Consider the following 17,427-nt stretch of genomic DNA (forward strand, 5'->3'; position numbering starts at 1 on the left):
TTCTTAGGGAATGATTCATAGAGAGTTGAGCATTCCTACCTTTACCCTGGAGTGAAGCAACAGAGGTGAGTTGCTGATCATACAGAAAGGTCTATGTGGCCATGAGGACTTTTCTGATTAGCTCTACGGTAGCTGGCTTTGCCCCTAAGGCTGAAATGTCACATTAAACTCTGGACCAGGTTTTTCTTCTGGAGGTGTTTGGTAGCTAATACAGCACATTCTGTATGTGGACAGTGTCCCACAGTGCTTTGGAGAGTTGATGCGTTGTCACATCGAATGAGAAATAATGACTAAGGGAAGTAATGGGGAATGAGATGGTTCCTCTGGGAAATAAGGCGGAGATATAAAACTTGTTGCATGTGCTCGGAGCTACAGGGAAGAAGTAGAAGAGCCAGAGATACTGGGTGAGGAGGTGGAGCAGGGCATCACAGAAGTATCTAGAGAGCAGAAGATGCCTCTGCCTTCCCGCACTGCCAATGAATATCCCAACATCTTGGGGGAAACAGCTTCCTTGCTGGGGAGACACAGAGGAGAGCTATTACTTAAAGCGGTGACTGTACTGGTATCCTTGTGTACCACAAATGGCCAAGAACTCCTGGCCATGTGGTGATGCGCACGTCTCACTGCTAAACAACAGGAAAGCAGATCAAAGAAATGCAAGGTTGTATGATGATGTACATAAACCCACAATCGGATCCTGTTCTCTTTGATGTCAAAGCGCTCTTGGTGTCAGAGAATTGGGTGCTAGTCTGTAATCTTCCACCTCCTCTCCTTCTCATATGAATTTCAGAGCTCTAAACCCTCAAAACCTCTTGCTTCCTAGAGCTTTCTGTGATGATATTAACCTGCAGCACGTTGCAATGAAGTAGTGATCCTCTTGTCTTCCTGGAAGAAGTGATGAGGATCCATCACCTAATTCAAGGGAAAGATTGCAGCATGGGAAGTGGGAGGAAAATATCATTGCTTGCTTAAAGCATGGTTCTTTAGAATGGAAAAAGAGAAGCTTATCATGATGAAAGGAGGCAAAACAGGACGTCTGGGCTAAGCTCTGACACTGGCTTGTCTTGCAACACTTCTTCAGGATCCTGTGTTTCAGCTGTAATACAGGAACGATGCACTTCTATTTTTGTGAGGCCGTCTAGGATTCACTGGTGTTGCACTGGGGATCCTGGGCTAAACCAAGCTGTTAGAGATGTGTTAAGTTTCAAACTGGCCATAGGGATAGGAGCAGAGGGTCACGCCAGGCCTAATTCTGATTTTATTTACTGTGCATTTCAGGAATGGCTGCCTCAAAGAGAGGAGTGACCCCAGTGCAGAAACAGTTAAAGAAAATCCCAATTGTTATCAAGGCAAAAGCATGCAAGGCAGGACCTTTGCTGGGGCTGAGCAGAGGCGTATTGTTTTTACTTGCAAGGATACGGGCTTCTTAACCTGGTGTTTCCTTCATCTGTCTTCATTAAGGAAACGACAATTGGAGTGCAAATGAAATACCCCAGGGAAATAAACCCCCTTCAGCTGCTGATTAGATCTGCCCAGCACTACAGTGCAGCCCTTTCAGACAAGTTTGTTCCTTGCGTTGCCCTCGGTGGTGGGAATAAGATCATCTGCAGAGCATCGAAGCCAGCGAGCGGCTGAGATAATGAAACCAGCGAACAAGTGGGAAAAGCCCCGATCTCCCCTGTCTGTGCTGGAATGAAGAGGTTTAATTGGCTCACTGGATATGGGGGAGTGTCAGTGGTAACGTTTGTGCCCCCAGTGCTGCTTGGTCAGGGGCTGAAGCAGTGCAGGGACTGGGGGAAGTCCCATTGCCGCCGCCAAAGTGTTAATCCCAACATAAACGTCCCATTCTCTTTTGGAGAGGAGTTTCTCCGTGGCAGCCTGCAGGGCCGTCGGGTAAGACACGGGATTGTGTGTTCTGGCAATGTGAAATAAACACCCTTTCATATAATAGCATTCATTGAGCATTGTGCCTGGGAACTCATCATGACACAAGTCAGCCCGGGGCTGGGGAAGCTTCCTCCTTTTGCAGCTCAGCAAAATATTTATACAGCGTCTTCTAGTAAACCAGTTCCTCCGTGCTGCTGGGGGAAGCAGCTCTGGAGCTGGGCTTGGTGTCTGACCTTGCTTTGAGTCCCTCCTAAACCACGGGGTGCAGCTCAGCTCGGTTCGATCTGCCAGCCAGATGGAGCAGCTACCAAATTTGCTTCCCTCTTAGGTTTACTTTTTAAATTGCTATAATAGGCCTGCAGATTTATTGTTGCTTTAAGGAACTGGAACAGGGCTTTAAAAGCAACAGCCCGCATACCCAGGCCTCCAGCAGGGCACTGGGGAGCTAAGAGGGAAACTGCAGGGGCTGATGGTTGCGTTGCGTTGAACTTTGAGTCTTGGGTGCTGTGCACTCTGTGGTTATGAAGCCCTGCCGTTGCTAAGAATAAAATAATCCATTTCTTTTTTTTTTTTTTTCCTTTTTTTTCCTTTTTTTTCAGTATTTAAGAATAACATTTAAAAAATTTTGGTGCTACAAAAAAAAAAAAAAAACACAAAACCCACTATGAATTTTGTCATTGGTGGATAGCCAGATGTGGGTATTGAAATATCAACTAGCTTGCAAAGGATAGAAGTATGCCTTTTTTATTCCCCTTTGACTTTCAGCACCATAGTGTCTCCAGGACCAGAGAAAATAGCGATGGTTTCTGGCTCCCACAGTGTCACAGTCAGCCTCTGCAGCCCTCAAAACCAGTTGCAGCCAGCAAGTTTGTGTAAGATGTATAGGAGGCTGATTGAAAAGAGGCACGTTTCCAAGAATCCGCTGTGTTTTGGTTTGTGTAAGGTCTAAAATTTAAAATATGTTTCTCTTCCCCCAAATAGATCTCAAATAGTAATTGTAGGTGGGGAATTACAACATCTATGGCTGGTTTTAGGAAGGGCCCACAAAGATGCATTCTTGGCTTGTGATAGTCAGGGTATTTCTCATTGAAGTTCAGGCAGTGAACCTCGACAAAGTAAGCATAGAAAGAAGGAACAGAATCTTAGAAGAGAGGAAATCAATCACTGGAACATCTTTGGTGAGCACTGCTGCTTCTACCACCATTTGTAGTCTTTAAATCAAGACTGTTTTCTGTTTTCTTGAGAGATACTGGAGCTCAAGGGCAAGTAATAAGCTTGATGTAGAAATGCCTGAGAGGTTCTGCAGCCTGTGTTTAGCAGGAGGTCAGGCTTTATCATTTATCATGCTGTCTTCTGGTCTTAACATTTGAGGATCTCTGAAGACCCTTTTAATCTTCCTGGAAATGCTTACTCTGAAATATCAAGGGCCTTGACTACAGTCTGCAATCCTGTATCTTGCAATACCCCCCAAATGTGAGCATGAATGTTGTTTGCTGTTCAGGCTCAGGCTAAGAATAGGAACTGCCAAGTCAAATGCTAGTCTAACTGCACACCAGTTCATTGGTGTTAGGATGTGGCATCACAGAATAGCCCATGGAGCCCTCAAGCCCCCACAGGTCATAGTATTTGGTTTGTGAGCTGTGCAGCAGCTCACTGTGAAAACAAATAAGCTCTTGTGCATCTATCATGCACTTCATATAGTTTTAATTTAACGCTTTTGCATCCAAACTTCAATTTCCCTCTTGTTTTGAATGATCTTTTTTATTATTAGTGGTATTTCTGGGGACCCTTCTCTTAAACTCCAGTTTTGGTTGTAAGAATGCCACATCCTTTGGCTGTGGGCAGGAACAGCATCTTCCAAACTGACTTTTAGGAGAAAAGGAAGAGAAAAAAGACGTGTTTCTCTTATTTTGGGGGTGTGGTCAGAATGCTGTTTGTCTGCCCAAGCATCCTCTCTCTGCGACCAAAGCAGGGCCATATTTATGGCTTTCCTCCCCCATAATCCTGTTGTTCATGAGTGAATGCAAGAGGCTCAAAGAGGAGCATTTTGCAAAGCAGAAAACTGAGGTCATAATTTCATGTTTCTCAGTAGAGGGTTTCTACCCAAATGGCCAATTAATTGCTTGGGTTCCTTCAGCTTTGGACCCTCTAGGTTTCTGGTGAGCAGGTCTGGTAGGCAGTGAGGCCTGATGAAGCCCGAAGGATGATTCAGCATCTTCCACCCCAGCTCAGGTCAGGCAATTGGTTCTACACCATTCTTGCAGCACCACCTTCTGGTGTGCAGCCCAGCACGGCGGAGGAGCCATAGGTGATGCAGCGTGCGTGTGCTGGGAGGTGTGCAGAGAGATGCTCTTCACTCGCCGCAACCTGGAAGCGGAGGGGAGAATCTCCTGGGTAGCTTGTGGTCGGCTGAAGAGGTGGTGGAGGAGTTGGGGGGAAATCTTAGCAACCTTCTTGGCGTGTTCCTCTGCAGGGTTTCTGAGCCCTCAGGGTGATGTATGTTGCACACCAGCAGGCAGAGTGCACAGGAGGCGTGGGACCACATCCTGTCGCCCGCTGCGGGGCACACCCCATGCACCCAGAGCACAGGCTGCAACCAAAAGGAAGCATGCAGGGAGGATTACTGCTCTGCAGGCTGCTGTGCAAAGCAAGGGGCAAGCAGCAGATCCCATAGCTACCTGCCCTTTCACATCAAGCCGCAGGGGAGTTCTGTCCTGCTGCGCCTCATTTGCCCACCCCGACGGCGCTCATTTAATGACTTGCTCTTGCAGAAGTTGCAGTGTTATTGACTTGCAACAGGGCTGGTGTGGCTGAAAGCTCGTCTGGGTGTTTCCCACTATGTCAACTGGTCTATTTAAATACAGGAACTTCCTCCAAACCTGGTCTCGCTGTTTCGTACATTAACGGGGGATCTCTGCCTTCGCCTTGTTAACAAGACGTGACTGGAGCTACCTCTTCAGGGGCATGCAGAAACCTCATCCAACACCTTTTCTGAACCTGTCCCCCACTGTTTTATACTTGTCCTGACATAACTGCCCTGTTCAGCTGCTGAGCAGATGAAAGACAGCCTCTGCTATCTGCTGCCTACAGCCAGTGAGTGGTGTCTGCAGTGACAGCAGTCATAAACCAGACCTACACCAGTAAATGGTTGGCTCCATTCCTGTCAAGGCCTGTAGCTATTCTTTTTGTTTGCCTGAGAATGCTCAGGCATAAAGCAGGAATTCTGGCCCTGTAATAGATTTATTTTCTTAATATATCTCTCTTTTTAACCTTTCCTAAAGAGGCTGGAGGCAATTCCAGACTTGCCTCATCTACAAACATTGTTTTGCAGATTGAGGAGAAGACAGAGAGAGAAGTCTTATTATAACACCCGGTGCTTCTATAGCAGTTTTAGCAGGCAGTCCTTGGACCCAGCAAAGCCAGCTTGTTATGGATAATCGAGGTGGGCTTTGTGTTAAGGTGGAGGTAGTTGTGGTTTGTTTTCAGTAGCCCTGTTGCTGGTTTAGTGCTGTGCTTTGTTGATGGTGTTTTGCAAAATCTGGTTGTTTCTCTGGGACGTGCCAGCAGAGCCCATTGTGAATCCACGTGTGAGGAGTGCGAGATGTAACCGAAGCATCTGGACAAAAATCAGGGTGGCAGGACTCTCATAAACTCCTCCTGTTATTTCTCACGCTGATAAGGCTTGGTCAGGAGGAGAGGTGAATGTGGGTGGGAATCCATTTAGCCAAAAGATGTCAGTTTGAAGGTTGTTTTGTTTGGTTCTTTTAAAGGAGCCACTTAATCAAACATTCAGATGTATATAGCTGGTTGTGATCTTTGACCAGAGGATTTCTTGCTTGCATTCAGACACTGAGGGGTTTTGTGGTCTCTTAGCTGTTTAATCAGTTCATCTTCAGAGGGGTTTTTTGAAGCATTCTTCCTCTTGAGGCTTTGCAAAGCAGGAGGCACACAAGTGATTTCTGGATCTGGGTTCTCTGCAGGTTTAATGGCTGTTATTTTAATATCTTACAAGAAAGTAACCTGCTTTTAAAGAAAAAAAAAAACCAAAATTGGAAGTGTTAATGAAAATCTTGGTCCATTTTTTCTTGCCAAATGCATTTAAATTCTTTTTAAATATCACCAAATAAACAGTTTGAAGCCTAACTAATTGCTGTTGAGCCCTAAGCGTTAAGCAGAAGGAATATGATCTCAGATTTCCTGCATGACTATGCACAAGGATAGATCCACCTTCTTTGTTAGGGATGTGGGACCATGCTTTGAAAAACATCCGTTTCCCTGGAAATCTTTCCTATTTGACCTCCATATCGTTGCCTTAATGCCATTCCAACTCAAAGCCCTGATGAGCTCAGTTGTGAAGTGCCGAAAGATATCTTAGAAGTGTCTCTGCTCAGCAGTGTGAGCTCATTTCTGATTAAACAGAAGTTCACACTTTATTTCATTAGATTCATCGTAATAAAGGTACACATAATTGGCTGATTCTTAATTCATTTGCTATTAGAAACAGATTCCAGAAGTCTATTAGGATTAGAAAGTGGAGCTTTGTGTCACTGAAGTGGTCTTGTTCTCCTGATCTATATTAAGATGTCATTTTGCTTACGGCTTTGATATGTTAGGATAGTTTATCTGGTTGGTGGCTATGATAACAGCATATATCACTGTAGCGATAGGACAAGGGGTGATGGGCTTAAACTGAAGGGAAGTTCAGATTAGAGATGAGGAAGAAGTTCTTCCCTGTGAGGGTGGTGAGGCCCTCATTTGCCCAAAGAAGTGGTGAATGCTCCATCGCTGGCAGTGTTCAAGGCCAGGTTGGACAGAGCCTTGGGTGACATGGTTTAGTGTGAGGCACTACAGTCCATTGGAAGCAGCAGATGCCAAAGTGAATATTCGGTCTCACTGTAGCCCTGTGTGGCAATCGGAGATGGGGAATTTTTGATTGATAACTTTAATCCAGTAGGATTTAGAAAGTGGAGGCGAGACTCCCTGGTGCGGAGGATGATCCTGTTTGGGGTGGTGAAGAGGTGGAAAACCCAGCTCTGGATTTTCTCTCATGCCCTAAGTGAGTGCCAGTGCTGTGGATTCCTGAGGAACAGGTTTACGAGGGGAAAAACCAGACTAGATGGACACAGAGCCCATGGGGTCCCTGTGTAAATATTTGCATTCATCTGCAAGAACAATCTGTTAATAAGAGGCCAATCACCTGGAAATTAACCAAAACACATTCTGGTTCTCATTAAATGCTGCTTCGTTTCACTGGCATAAGGTATATCTTTGTATGTGCATACAAGGGAGTTTTGTAAAGCTTGTGATGACAAGGAAGCAAACACTGCCCAGACTTGAGTCTTTTCTTCCTACAAAGCTGACAATGTTCCCTCCAAACTCAGCCATGGTTTTTCTTTCTCTCCTCTTAAACATAGATCTTGATTTAAAATGAGTTCTGTGGTTTTTGTGACTTGCCTGGCCTCTACGGGCCGTATGAGAGCTCGAAAATGGGACATCTCCCTCTGAACCCCCATGCTTTTGGTGTGAGGAACACCAGGGTCTTCCAACACTGACGTGTCTTCACACCCTTTGTAGCTGCTTGCCCAGAGCTGTTCAGCTTGTCATTTGAACTCAGGGATGCTCAGATCTGTGTGCGTGTGCGCAGACATCTGCAGGATAGATATTATCCTTCGAAGTGAGGTCTGGGGACACGTTGCTGGGGAGGAGGAGCTGTACGAGCTGCACCATCTCTAGCAGCTGGTTCTGCTTCCATCTGCTCAGCTCAGTGCGTGGTGTTTCAGCAGCTCCACGTTGCCTTGAGAAAACATTTGCCTTGGGAAAAGTTGTGTAAATGAAACTGCCTCTTGTACCAATTCCCCTGCCACATAAGGAAAACACGGCAAAGTCTTTATCGAGGAAGCTCCTCAGGATGAGGGTGGCACTGGGGACACGCAGGTGCTTGCTTCCGTGTGTGTAATCTGCTCTTTTCCCCATTTCAGTTATGTGACAAAAGAGAAATGACTTTCAGAATACGGTCCCAGTGAGTCAAGGCTGTTTCTGTAAACAGGAGATTGCCAGCCTGGTGATAGGATCAGAAACTCTGGTTTTGCTTGTCGGGAATAAAGGGACCATTTTCTCTTCTTTCTGTCTGTCTTTTCATTGAGGATAGGAAAAACCCTGTTGTCTTTGGTCCTGAATCAGTGAGGGAGGTTTTCCTTTTGGAAATATTTTCACTGAGGTTCCATGGTTTTTTTCACTGTCACTTTCAATATCTCTTCTTTGTATTTGGCTAAATAAGATAGAGACTGGCATAATACAGTGTTGTGTCTTGCTGTTGTGTTCAGAAAGTAACACACTACTTAGGAAGATCTGATGTATTTTTGTTTTTCTCATCAGGGGCTGTGCTCAGATGCAGTGATTTCCCCATCTGCATCCTGCTTTTGCATCATCCTAACTCAGAGAATTAATGATGTATTTGTATTTCTATAGTATTTCCTATCCTTAGGGCACTTAGGAACTTGGTTAATTCAGTGCATCACTTCCAGTGCTGGAATACCATGGAGGGAGAGAGGGCAGCTGGATGAGAGCATGCAGCAGCCTTGCACAGTACCGCAGGGCAGGCAGCAAAGAAAAACCTCCTGTCCAGCAGTGTGGGAACTTCAGGCTGTGGTTGCCCAGAAGGGCTTATGGGATCCTTAATGATCGGTCCTCGGATTTCAGTCACAAACTACCATCAACCTCCCCGCCTGGGGGCCGTGGCGTAGCTGCTCCTCGTGGTTAGGGCAGCCTGGATTTCCCTGCGGACCTCCTAGCGAAATACCAACGTCCTCCAGATCCTGATGTAGCCAGTGAGAGCCGGTGAGGTGATGACCTGAAGTGATGCAATCTTCTCGCAGCAGCGGGGATTACCCACCTGGCAGGTCATGATCTGGAGCACTGGGAGCTGCTCTAAGGTCTCCCCTTCAGGAGCCTTCTCTTCTCCAGGCTGACCCAGCCCAGCTCTCTCAACCTGTCTCCAGAGCAGAGCTGCTCCAGCCCTTGCAGCATCTCTGTAGCCTCTCCTGGGCTTGCTCCAACACCTCTATGTCCCTCCCTAGTTGATTAAACATTGTGTTGTTGCATAGTTCGGTGTCTATCTATATAGATACGAGCAGAGGTGCAAATACATTCAGGAGTGGATGCTTCATTGCCCCATTTTGCTAAGCCTGTACAAAGAGAGGGAGCCTTATTGTGGGCTTGGACTGTAATTCTGCATGGGGATAAATGATAATGCAGCTCGCAGCCACCAGAAAGCTTCCCTCCCAGTGAGAGATGTTTGCGTGGAGATGTTTTCCATAGTATTTCTTTTTCTTGCTTCTATATCCAATGCAAACTGGAAGCTTTTTGTGATGTCGGCTTGAAAGATCACTTCGTCGTTTTAGTGAGTTTATACAATAATCTTGGAGTCTGTTTTAATTTTATTTGGCTTAAGTTTTATTGCATTTTGCTTAATTGCTTCTGCTTTATTGTTGACGAGACAAAAAGCAGTTTATGTAATAGCTCAAAGAGTAAAATTATCAAGGAGCAGAGATGGAATTTGCATGTTAAAGGTTTCTTTTAATTGGTTTCATTGTCTTCAAAGTCCTCATTTGGTTTTGTTCAATCCTACAAACCTGCTGTGCCCTGCAGGCAACATCAGTGACCCAGCTACGTCCCGCAAGTACATTCTGAGGGCAGGCAGAAGGATGCGTTCTCCATGCTGCAGGATGTTACACAGCACATACGTATGGCCAAGGCAGCGCCTTCCGGCCTGAACCCTCTATCAGTCCTTCATTCCTGGTCACTTCTGCAATCAGCCACAAGTAGCCTGTCTTACACTTGTTAAATCTACCAAAAATCCTTATTTTCCCTGTTGTGCAATGGCTTCAACCCCTGCAGTAACCAACTGCATCCTTATGAAGCAAAACCATACAGGAGTTACATCGTCGGCTGTGGGGTCTAAATCATGGGTGGTAAAATCTGTGTATGGAACACTGGAGAATGCTCTGCAAGGACTGGAAATGAATTTCATTGTTACGCACAGTCATGACTTCCTTGCTGCTGCTGCCTCTTTTCTGTCATTCAGTACTCTTTTGCATAGTGATTAACTGAGCATCTAATTTAGTAGCTGCAGGCTTGCCTGCTGGGTAACCCTTACTCCATTAATTGTTCTCCTGAAGTAAACAAGAGAAGAGGTTCCAAATTGGTCCCTTCTGGACAGCACAGTCCAGATGTGCGAGTAGGAGCCAGGGCCTGGCACTTGCTGTGTATCATTGCAGGCTGAAATGAAACACACAAAGTGCTGAGACAAGCTTCTTTCCATTTTGGTAGTTGATTTGGGGTCCTTTTTTTTTCCCCACCGAGTGCTAAAATCACTGCTGGGTTACTGCGATGCACATCAAAGGCAGATGAGGCACCCCGCCTGCAGCGTGGTTCTGGGTCTAGTGTGTATTTGCATAGGGCTTGATAAGATATGTGCAGTGAGCCCAGACACCTACACATGCAAAACAGCAACCTCATGGCCCATGCTCTGATCTGCAGACCAAGCTTGCTGCAAGGGGGCCATGGGGCTGGGTGGGATTCCCTCCTCACCCCAGCAGCTGCTTACAGGCCTTTTCAAACTGGAGCCTGCTATGAGAAGACAGCACCGAGTGTGATGTCTGAAAGTTGGCCTGTTATCTGTTTCTTAACACTTTGTCAGCCTGACCTCCGTTGTGGTTCATCTGTCTTTGTTCAACTTCCCGTAGTGCACTTCCTTCTGCTCCGTCCCAGCCCTTGAGTTCACCAGACAGTGCGAGGAGTCAGTTCCTCAGGGCAGGAGGAGCAGGGCAGTGACTAGCTGCAGATGCAACCCTCCACCCTCCAACTGCAGAGCAACTGAGGCAACTCTTACACCAGTCAATAAAAGGAACCAGCATCAATTTTCTGACCCTGAGGGCCAGTGACATGGAAGGACCTCGCTCCGAATCAGTGTCTGGGCTTTGTGTCTGCTCTCTGCAGAAGGCTGAGCTTCATCTTGAAGCAAGATTCTGCTTCTCACACAGCAAAATAATCTGTGACACTCCCTATATCTGCCTGGGTTTTGTGTTATACCTCCACTCTCCATTGTCCACTTGGCTTTTGCACCAGGCAAATGAAGATGTGAGCAGGCAGTGTGCAGTGACTAGAGTGCACGACCGTCCGGACGTGGCTGTGTGCATCCATAGAAGAAAGGCAAGGCAGTCTCTGAGGTGAGGTTCATCAATAAGTCAGGGGAGAGTCAAGGGGAAACCATTTTCAGCTGATCTCTACAAAGCTTGCTGCCCATGAGACCAAGGCAGTGTGGTATTGACTAAAACCTCATTCCCCACTGATTCACCCTGCAATTATGAGATTGAGCACAAGTCATAAACTCCATCTGAACTGTGGTTGTCCCTTCCTTTCTTTTTTTTTCCCTCTCTCCTGTGGCTTGAAACTATGTACAAACGTTTTGGAAGGTTTCTCAATACATGAGTTTAACCATAAGTCTCAGCAGGGGGAACATATTATTGGGGAAAGGCGATTACTGCTTTAGCTGTATGCAAGACATGTTACCTTGGACAGAATCACCATCTTGCCGATAGCTGGCTTCCCACTCTTGGTTTGGCAGGTCTGGAGTGTTCAATTCAGATGGATTTTGAAAGCATCATTATGCAGCAGTAGTTTCAAAACTAATGACTTTCTTACGCCAATGAGTATGTGAGAAGTGAAAGCAGCAGAGATTTCTGCAATCCTGAGGAGGAGATGTGGCGGTGATGCACAGAATCCCTCTTCATAGTCACAAGCGTTGAATGGTTCTTGAGGGTCAGCTTGAACACTTGAAGGGAACTTGGGTTTCTTGAGTTTTGGTAGCAAGAAAACAGGATTAGTTTCATTAACAATGTAAAAAACACCCAACAAACCCTCTGGAATATGAGTGATATATTGGCATGCCCTTCCATGTCTGCAGCAGCCTGGCTTCAAATCCCTGCTGCTCTTAATGATGGAAATGGAACAGCCGAGAGCTGGTCCAGGCAGCGAGCGTGAGGCTGTGTGCGAGAGCTGGGTCTGCCTTAAAACTGTTACCAAAGGATGCAGAGCTGGGTGTTGACCTTCAAGGTAGGAAGAAACTGCTGTATCTTCTGCATTTGTGAGTGTTAGCATTAGGAAGGGAGCTCTCAGCTGTTGTTTGTTCATGGTCTGAGGATCTCTGCTGTGCTGGGGATGCTTCCTAAGCTGCACAGTGCTTGCTGCTTCGTTTTTGTTTTTCCTTCCAGTTTCAATGGTGATATTTCTGGGAATATTTAGCTCTAAAATATGCAGATTTTGCAATAATTACTCTGTTCCGACTCAAACGCTTTTCTGGAGAAACTGTTTTAAGTTATGAATTAGATTAACCCATTGCACATGCCTTGCTGGCGAAATGAGAGCTGCTTTTCTTTGTTTGCTTTCCTCGTGGTGCGGCTACGGGTGCCCTTTGGTGCCTGGAAAGGTGAGAAGGGAAGTTGCTGATACAATGTGGGGTATAAGGGAAAGTTACTAAGCACAGCATCACATCCTAGACTTTTCAATGAGCAGAGAAAGTCCCCTGGATGCCTTCCCATCTGTTTCTAGTTACACAGATCCCTGTTTATCTCTGTGAGTCTCTCCCTTCCCGTAGTATCCGAGGGTCTGACTGACATTAACGGATGACTCACAGCACATCTGTGAAAGAAGGAAGTATCCCTAGTTTAGAAACGGGGAGTAACTCGTCCCACAGATGATCTGACTTGCCCAGTTTCACACAGGAAATGTGTAACTGATGTGGGAATTGAACCCAAGTCACTGGACTTTAGCGCTGGATTTGCCTTCTTCCCCCTGCAGGTCCACAGCAACTCAGCAGATGTTGCATGTGTGATATGGGTTTAAGAATCAAACGTGTGAATCGTGTTGGTAAATGCAGGAGTCTGTGGTTTTAAAACAAAGTTGATGTTTCTTAAAGAAAAACCCCCACTTTTTTATTATGTTTTTAATCATTTATTTTCTAACAATCGGTTGCCACTGAGCAAGAATAAAACTCTGAGCCCCCAACTTAAGAGGGATGTGGAGCGAGTCCACAGAGATGCTGCGAGGGCTGGAGCATCCCTGTTCTGTAGCCAGGCTTAGAGAGCTGGGCTGGTTCAGCCTGGAGAAGGCTCCTGAAGGGGAGACCTTAGAGCAGCTCCAGTGCCTGAAGGGGCTGCAGGAAATCTGGAGAGGGGCTTGGGACCAGGGCCTGTAGGGACAGGCCAAGGGGAATGGCTTGAACCTGCCCGAGGGGAGACTGAGCTGAGCTCTTAGGCAGAAGCTCTTCCCTGTGAGGGTGCTGAGGCGCTGGCACAGGGTGCCCAGAGAAGCTGTGGCTGCCCCATCCCTGGCAGTGCTCAAGGCCAGGTTGGACACAGGGGCTTGGAGCAAGCTGCTCCAGTGGAAGGGGTCCCTGCCTGTGGCAGTGGGGTGGGACTGAATGAGCTTAAGGTCCTTTCCACCCCTAAATGTTCTATGATTCTATGAAATGTGGAGGAACTGAGTGGTTTACTTCAAACTAAATGCAAAACTGGGGACTAAATACGAGCTCTGGACGATGGGCTGCAGCACCTGTGTGCTGATCTGAATACTCAGTATCTGAACTGCCATGAAATCCACGTGCGAGTGTGGAGCTGTTGCCTTGCCTGCTCTGCATCTGACCATGGCTGACACCAGCCAGGCTGTGGTTTCCCTTGCAGACTTGGCCAGGAGGAGGAATAGCCCATGGCAATGTGTTTACTATGAGCGTGCACATCACCACTGAGATAAATGTGCCAGAGGAGGTGCATGCAGTCACCAAGGGCTTCTCCAGCTGTTGGGACTGAGTTTGTGTACTGTTTCAGTTACCAAGCAATCCTCTCCATCAGGGCACCTGATGTAAGTCCTGTGTGCTCACTGCTGAGATGGCATTTTAATGTATGCGCGTTACATCTCCAACGGGCTGTTTCTTTTACAGACTGAATTAAATCGTGAGCAAACAAAAGGGAGACACCGTCAGAATTACAGACTACCAAGTCCACTGTAAGTAATCCCTGTTTTCTTCCCTTGTGACCTATCCTGGATGTGTGCACTGCTCTTTGCAATGGACTCAACCTGGCAACAGAACCTGCGTTTCTGTTTGGTTTCCTTTGCTTTTCTTTGATAAACTTTTGCCTGGCTGTAGTAGTCGTTTGTGATACTGAGTCGAGTTACAAGAGGTAATGACAGGAGATCTACTGCTGCTGCCCACTGTTTGCATTGTAAATCCCTCTGAGTCATAACTCACTTTGAATGTCTAAGGTGGCATCTGCCCCGTTGTTCAAAGCTACAGTTGAGAGCTGGTTGCAAAGACCATGATCTCCAGGTAGCAGAATGCCCTTTAGCTTCCACCCCATGCTTTGGCCATCACGTTATCTGCCTTTATAAAGCATGGGGTTGCAGGTTTTGGGGAAGAAGTGAGGAACATAGTGAGTGTCTTTTCAGTGATGTTCCCACCAGGAGCTCCCATGTCAGGTGCAGACCCCAGCACTTCTCTTCCCATTTACGGGGGGTCTTAGTCCAAAATCCGATGTGAGGAGCTCACTTGGGTGGATGGCTGCATTGAGGTGCTGATAGTCACAGAGGGATCAACCTAACGCTTGACACTGGTCAGCTCTTCCTCAAACTCTTTAGGTAGACTTAGTTGAGGTTTGGGATTGGGAGAGACTGTGTGCTTAGGCCTCTATGCAGGGATTCGTTTCAGCTGTAATACGGTAATTCAAAATGCCAACACTTGTGACGTTCTAAAAAAGCATTTCCATTCATTTTATCTCAGGCCTTAGGGTAAATTTTTTATCCCATTAAAATCAGAAGGAATTTTGTCATTGATCCCTTTGTTTCTGTCGCTGTGAACAAAACAGGCATTTCTGTTCATGTTCACTCAGTTGCATCTCAAGTAAACCCCTAAGAAATGATGTCTGAATAGAAATAATAGCTGGAATCCCCAGTTTCAGTGCCTGTACTTTGGATTTGGCCACGGACATGCAAAGTTAGCAGCTGGAAACCATGTGCCGTAAAATCCATGGGACTTCTTCCTTAAAGATTTGTCTCTAGGAGTGAGGTAGTGTTTGGACTGCCACAGTCCTGAGGGAATGGTTGGACTTAATGATCTTGAAGGTCCTTTCCAACCTAGCTGATTCTGTGATTCTTGTGTTGTGCCAAAGCCATGTGCTGCCTTGCTGTATGTTAGCTGCTGCTGTGCTGCTCTACAGGGAGCCCAGCGCAGAGTGCATGCAAAGTGAAAGTGATGAGCAAAACGAGTAGAGGCACAACACGACAGGGAGAAGAAGCTCCTCAGGTCATGAGGGGAAGGGATGAAAGTAAAAACAAAAGATGTGCCTTTTCTGAGAAACAAAGGGGAGAACTGGTAAAATGTAATGAATATTAAAAGGCTGAATCTGAGGATAGGTTTTGACTGAGATGAAGAATAGAAACTGGAAGGGCAATAAGGAAGAAAAGAAAAAGAGGAGGTTTTCCCACCAGCGTTAGTCCCACCGCATATCCAGAAGGAGCCACCTCTATGAAGCCTGACCCACACCAATCCCTCACTTCTGCCAGCTGGAGGGATGCATCAGGCAAGAGGGTGAGCAGCAGGAATATGATCTCTTGCGTGATGTAATGCAGCGAGACACTTTTAGCTACCCTAGGCTGTATCTGAGCTGGGCAGAGCAGCATTAGGCATCTTGTTCCCTTCTTCTACGGTGCCTCTAAGCTCACAGGGAAGAAAGATGGACATCTTAACAGGGCCTGTTGCAATAGGACGAGGGGTCATGGTTTTAAACTATGAGAGGGGTATTCAGGCTGGATGTGAGAAAGAAATTCTTTACAGTGAGGGTGCTGAAACACTGGGACAGGGTGCCTGGAGAGGTGGTGGATGCACCATCCCTGGAGATATTCAAGGCCAGGCTGGATGTGGTTCCGGGCAACCTGGTTTAGCTGAAGATGTCCCTGCTCATTGCAGGGGGTTTGGACTAGATGCCTTTTGAAGATCCCTTCTGACCCAAACCAGTCTGTGATTCTGTGACTTCCTTTTTTTTCTGCCACTTTATTTTGCACTGTTGAATTTTCCTTGGGGATGTATCAATCTGGAGTAACCGCATCCAGCCGGGAGAATGATCTCTTGCCATTCCCATTCCAGGGACCATTTCCAGTAATGTCAAAAATATGTGGAAAGTAGCGTGGATGGTTTCGGACTGGTTGTGCTCGCTGCTGCAGGCAGCAGGTGTGCTTGTTTGTTGACCAGTCCTTTAAATGTGAACTTCTGTGCAGAGTCCCTAACAGAATCAGCTGGGGCCCATGTGTTCGTCAGAAGAGGCTGAGGATGGTCTGAACATTTGGAATGATAACTAATCATAGAATCCCAGACTGGTTTGTGTTGGAAGGTTCCAGTTCCAACCCCTGCCATGGGCAGGGACCCCTTCCACTGGAGCAGCTTGCTCCAAGCCCCTGTGTCCAACCTGGCCTTGAGCACTGCCAGGGATGGGGCAGCCACAGCTTCTCTGGGCACCCTGTGCCAGCACCTCAGCACCCTCACAGGGAAGAACTTGTTCCCTATATCCAACCTAAATCTCCCCTGTTTCAGTTTGAACCCATCACCCCTTGTCCTGTCACTATAGTCCCCCATGAAGAATCCCTCTCTGGCATCCTTGTAAGCCCCTGTTAAATTGCACTCCATGTCTCTCTTTTCTCATTGAATATGGAGAGTCCACAGGGTTTAGGAATGAACAAGCAGTGGGTAATCCTTGGAGGACTTTGTGTTGAGCATAACCAACCTCTTCTGCTGGCTCTTCCCTGGTTCTCTTCAAGAGGAAGTTGGGCCATTGTGCAGTTAAAATCTCAGTCCCCAGTGCTTCCCTGCTGTGTTTCAGCGACATCCATGCACCCTTCCACTACATGGGACAGGATCAAAGCAGCAGGACTTTGAGCCATTTCCCATAATTAAACCAATGCAATTCTGTCATAGCAAGGCACTGCACCCTAAGGCAGACAGTAGCGTTGTAAAGAAGATAGTTCTTTTCTCATTGTAAATTACATGTCTCAAATTTCTTTGCTTAAAAGCACCATCCTTATTTTCCTTAGGAGTATCCCACCCATTTTCTATTCCATCTCTTGGTGATGCTGTCTTATTTCAGTGGAATCAGAGTATTTCCTCCCCAAGTGTCTCAGTAATAGCTGTATTTGCTGACAAGGGAGGTAGGTTTAATAGAGCCTCCCATTCAAATTCATTGTAAGAAGGCTTCCCATTTATAGACAGCCAGTTTCGACATCCCGCCTGTATGAAATACATCCTTTACAAGTTGGGTTTACCATTGTTTGGTGACAAAAGGCAGGAAATTAAAGAGGCAACATCTCAGTATAAGACTGCGTGTGCTTTCTCTTTACCTGCTATTGTTGCAAATGACACTGAAGATTGTTGCATGCTGAAGAGTGGGTTTTATGCAGGAAAGATTTGCATTTTATTTGTCGGTGAATGTATGTGCTGCA

At 46.5% G+C, this 17,427-nt stretch overlaps 1 protein-coding gene across 3 annotated transcripts in view; it reads left to right on the forward strand.

The window, feature by feature from the left end:
• HIVEP3 (HIVEP zinc finger 3) overlaps window positions 1-17,427 on the forward strand; it is a 105,334-nt gene that overhangs the window by 22,610 nt on the left and 65,297 nt on the right. For 2 of the 3 annotated variants that reach the window (XM_065697898.1, XM_065697896.1), the window contains exon 3: window positions 13,883-13,947. The exons of the other annotated variant lie outside the window; for it this stretch is intronic. The gene's annotated coding sequence lies outside the window, so the exon portion shown is untranslated. The remainder of the gene's footprint in view (window positions 1-13,882; window positions 13,948-17,427) is intronic. 3 annotated transcript variants of the gene reach the window in all.

The sequence above is a fragment of the Lathamus discolor genome, chromosome 18 (assembly GCF_037157495.1).
Source record: "Lathamus discolor isolate bLatDis1 chromosome 18, bLatDis1.hap1, whole genome shotgun sequence".
In the NCBI taxonomy this organism is placed as follows: domain Eukaryota; kingdom Metazoa; phylum Chordata; class Aves; order Psittaciformes; family Psittacidae; genus Lathamus; species Lathamus discolor.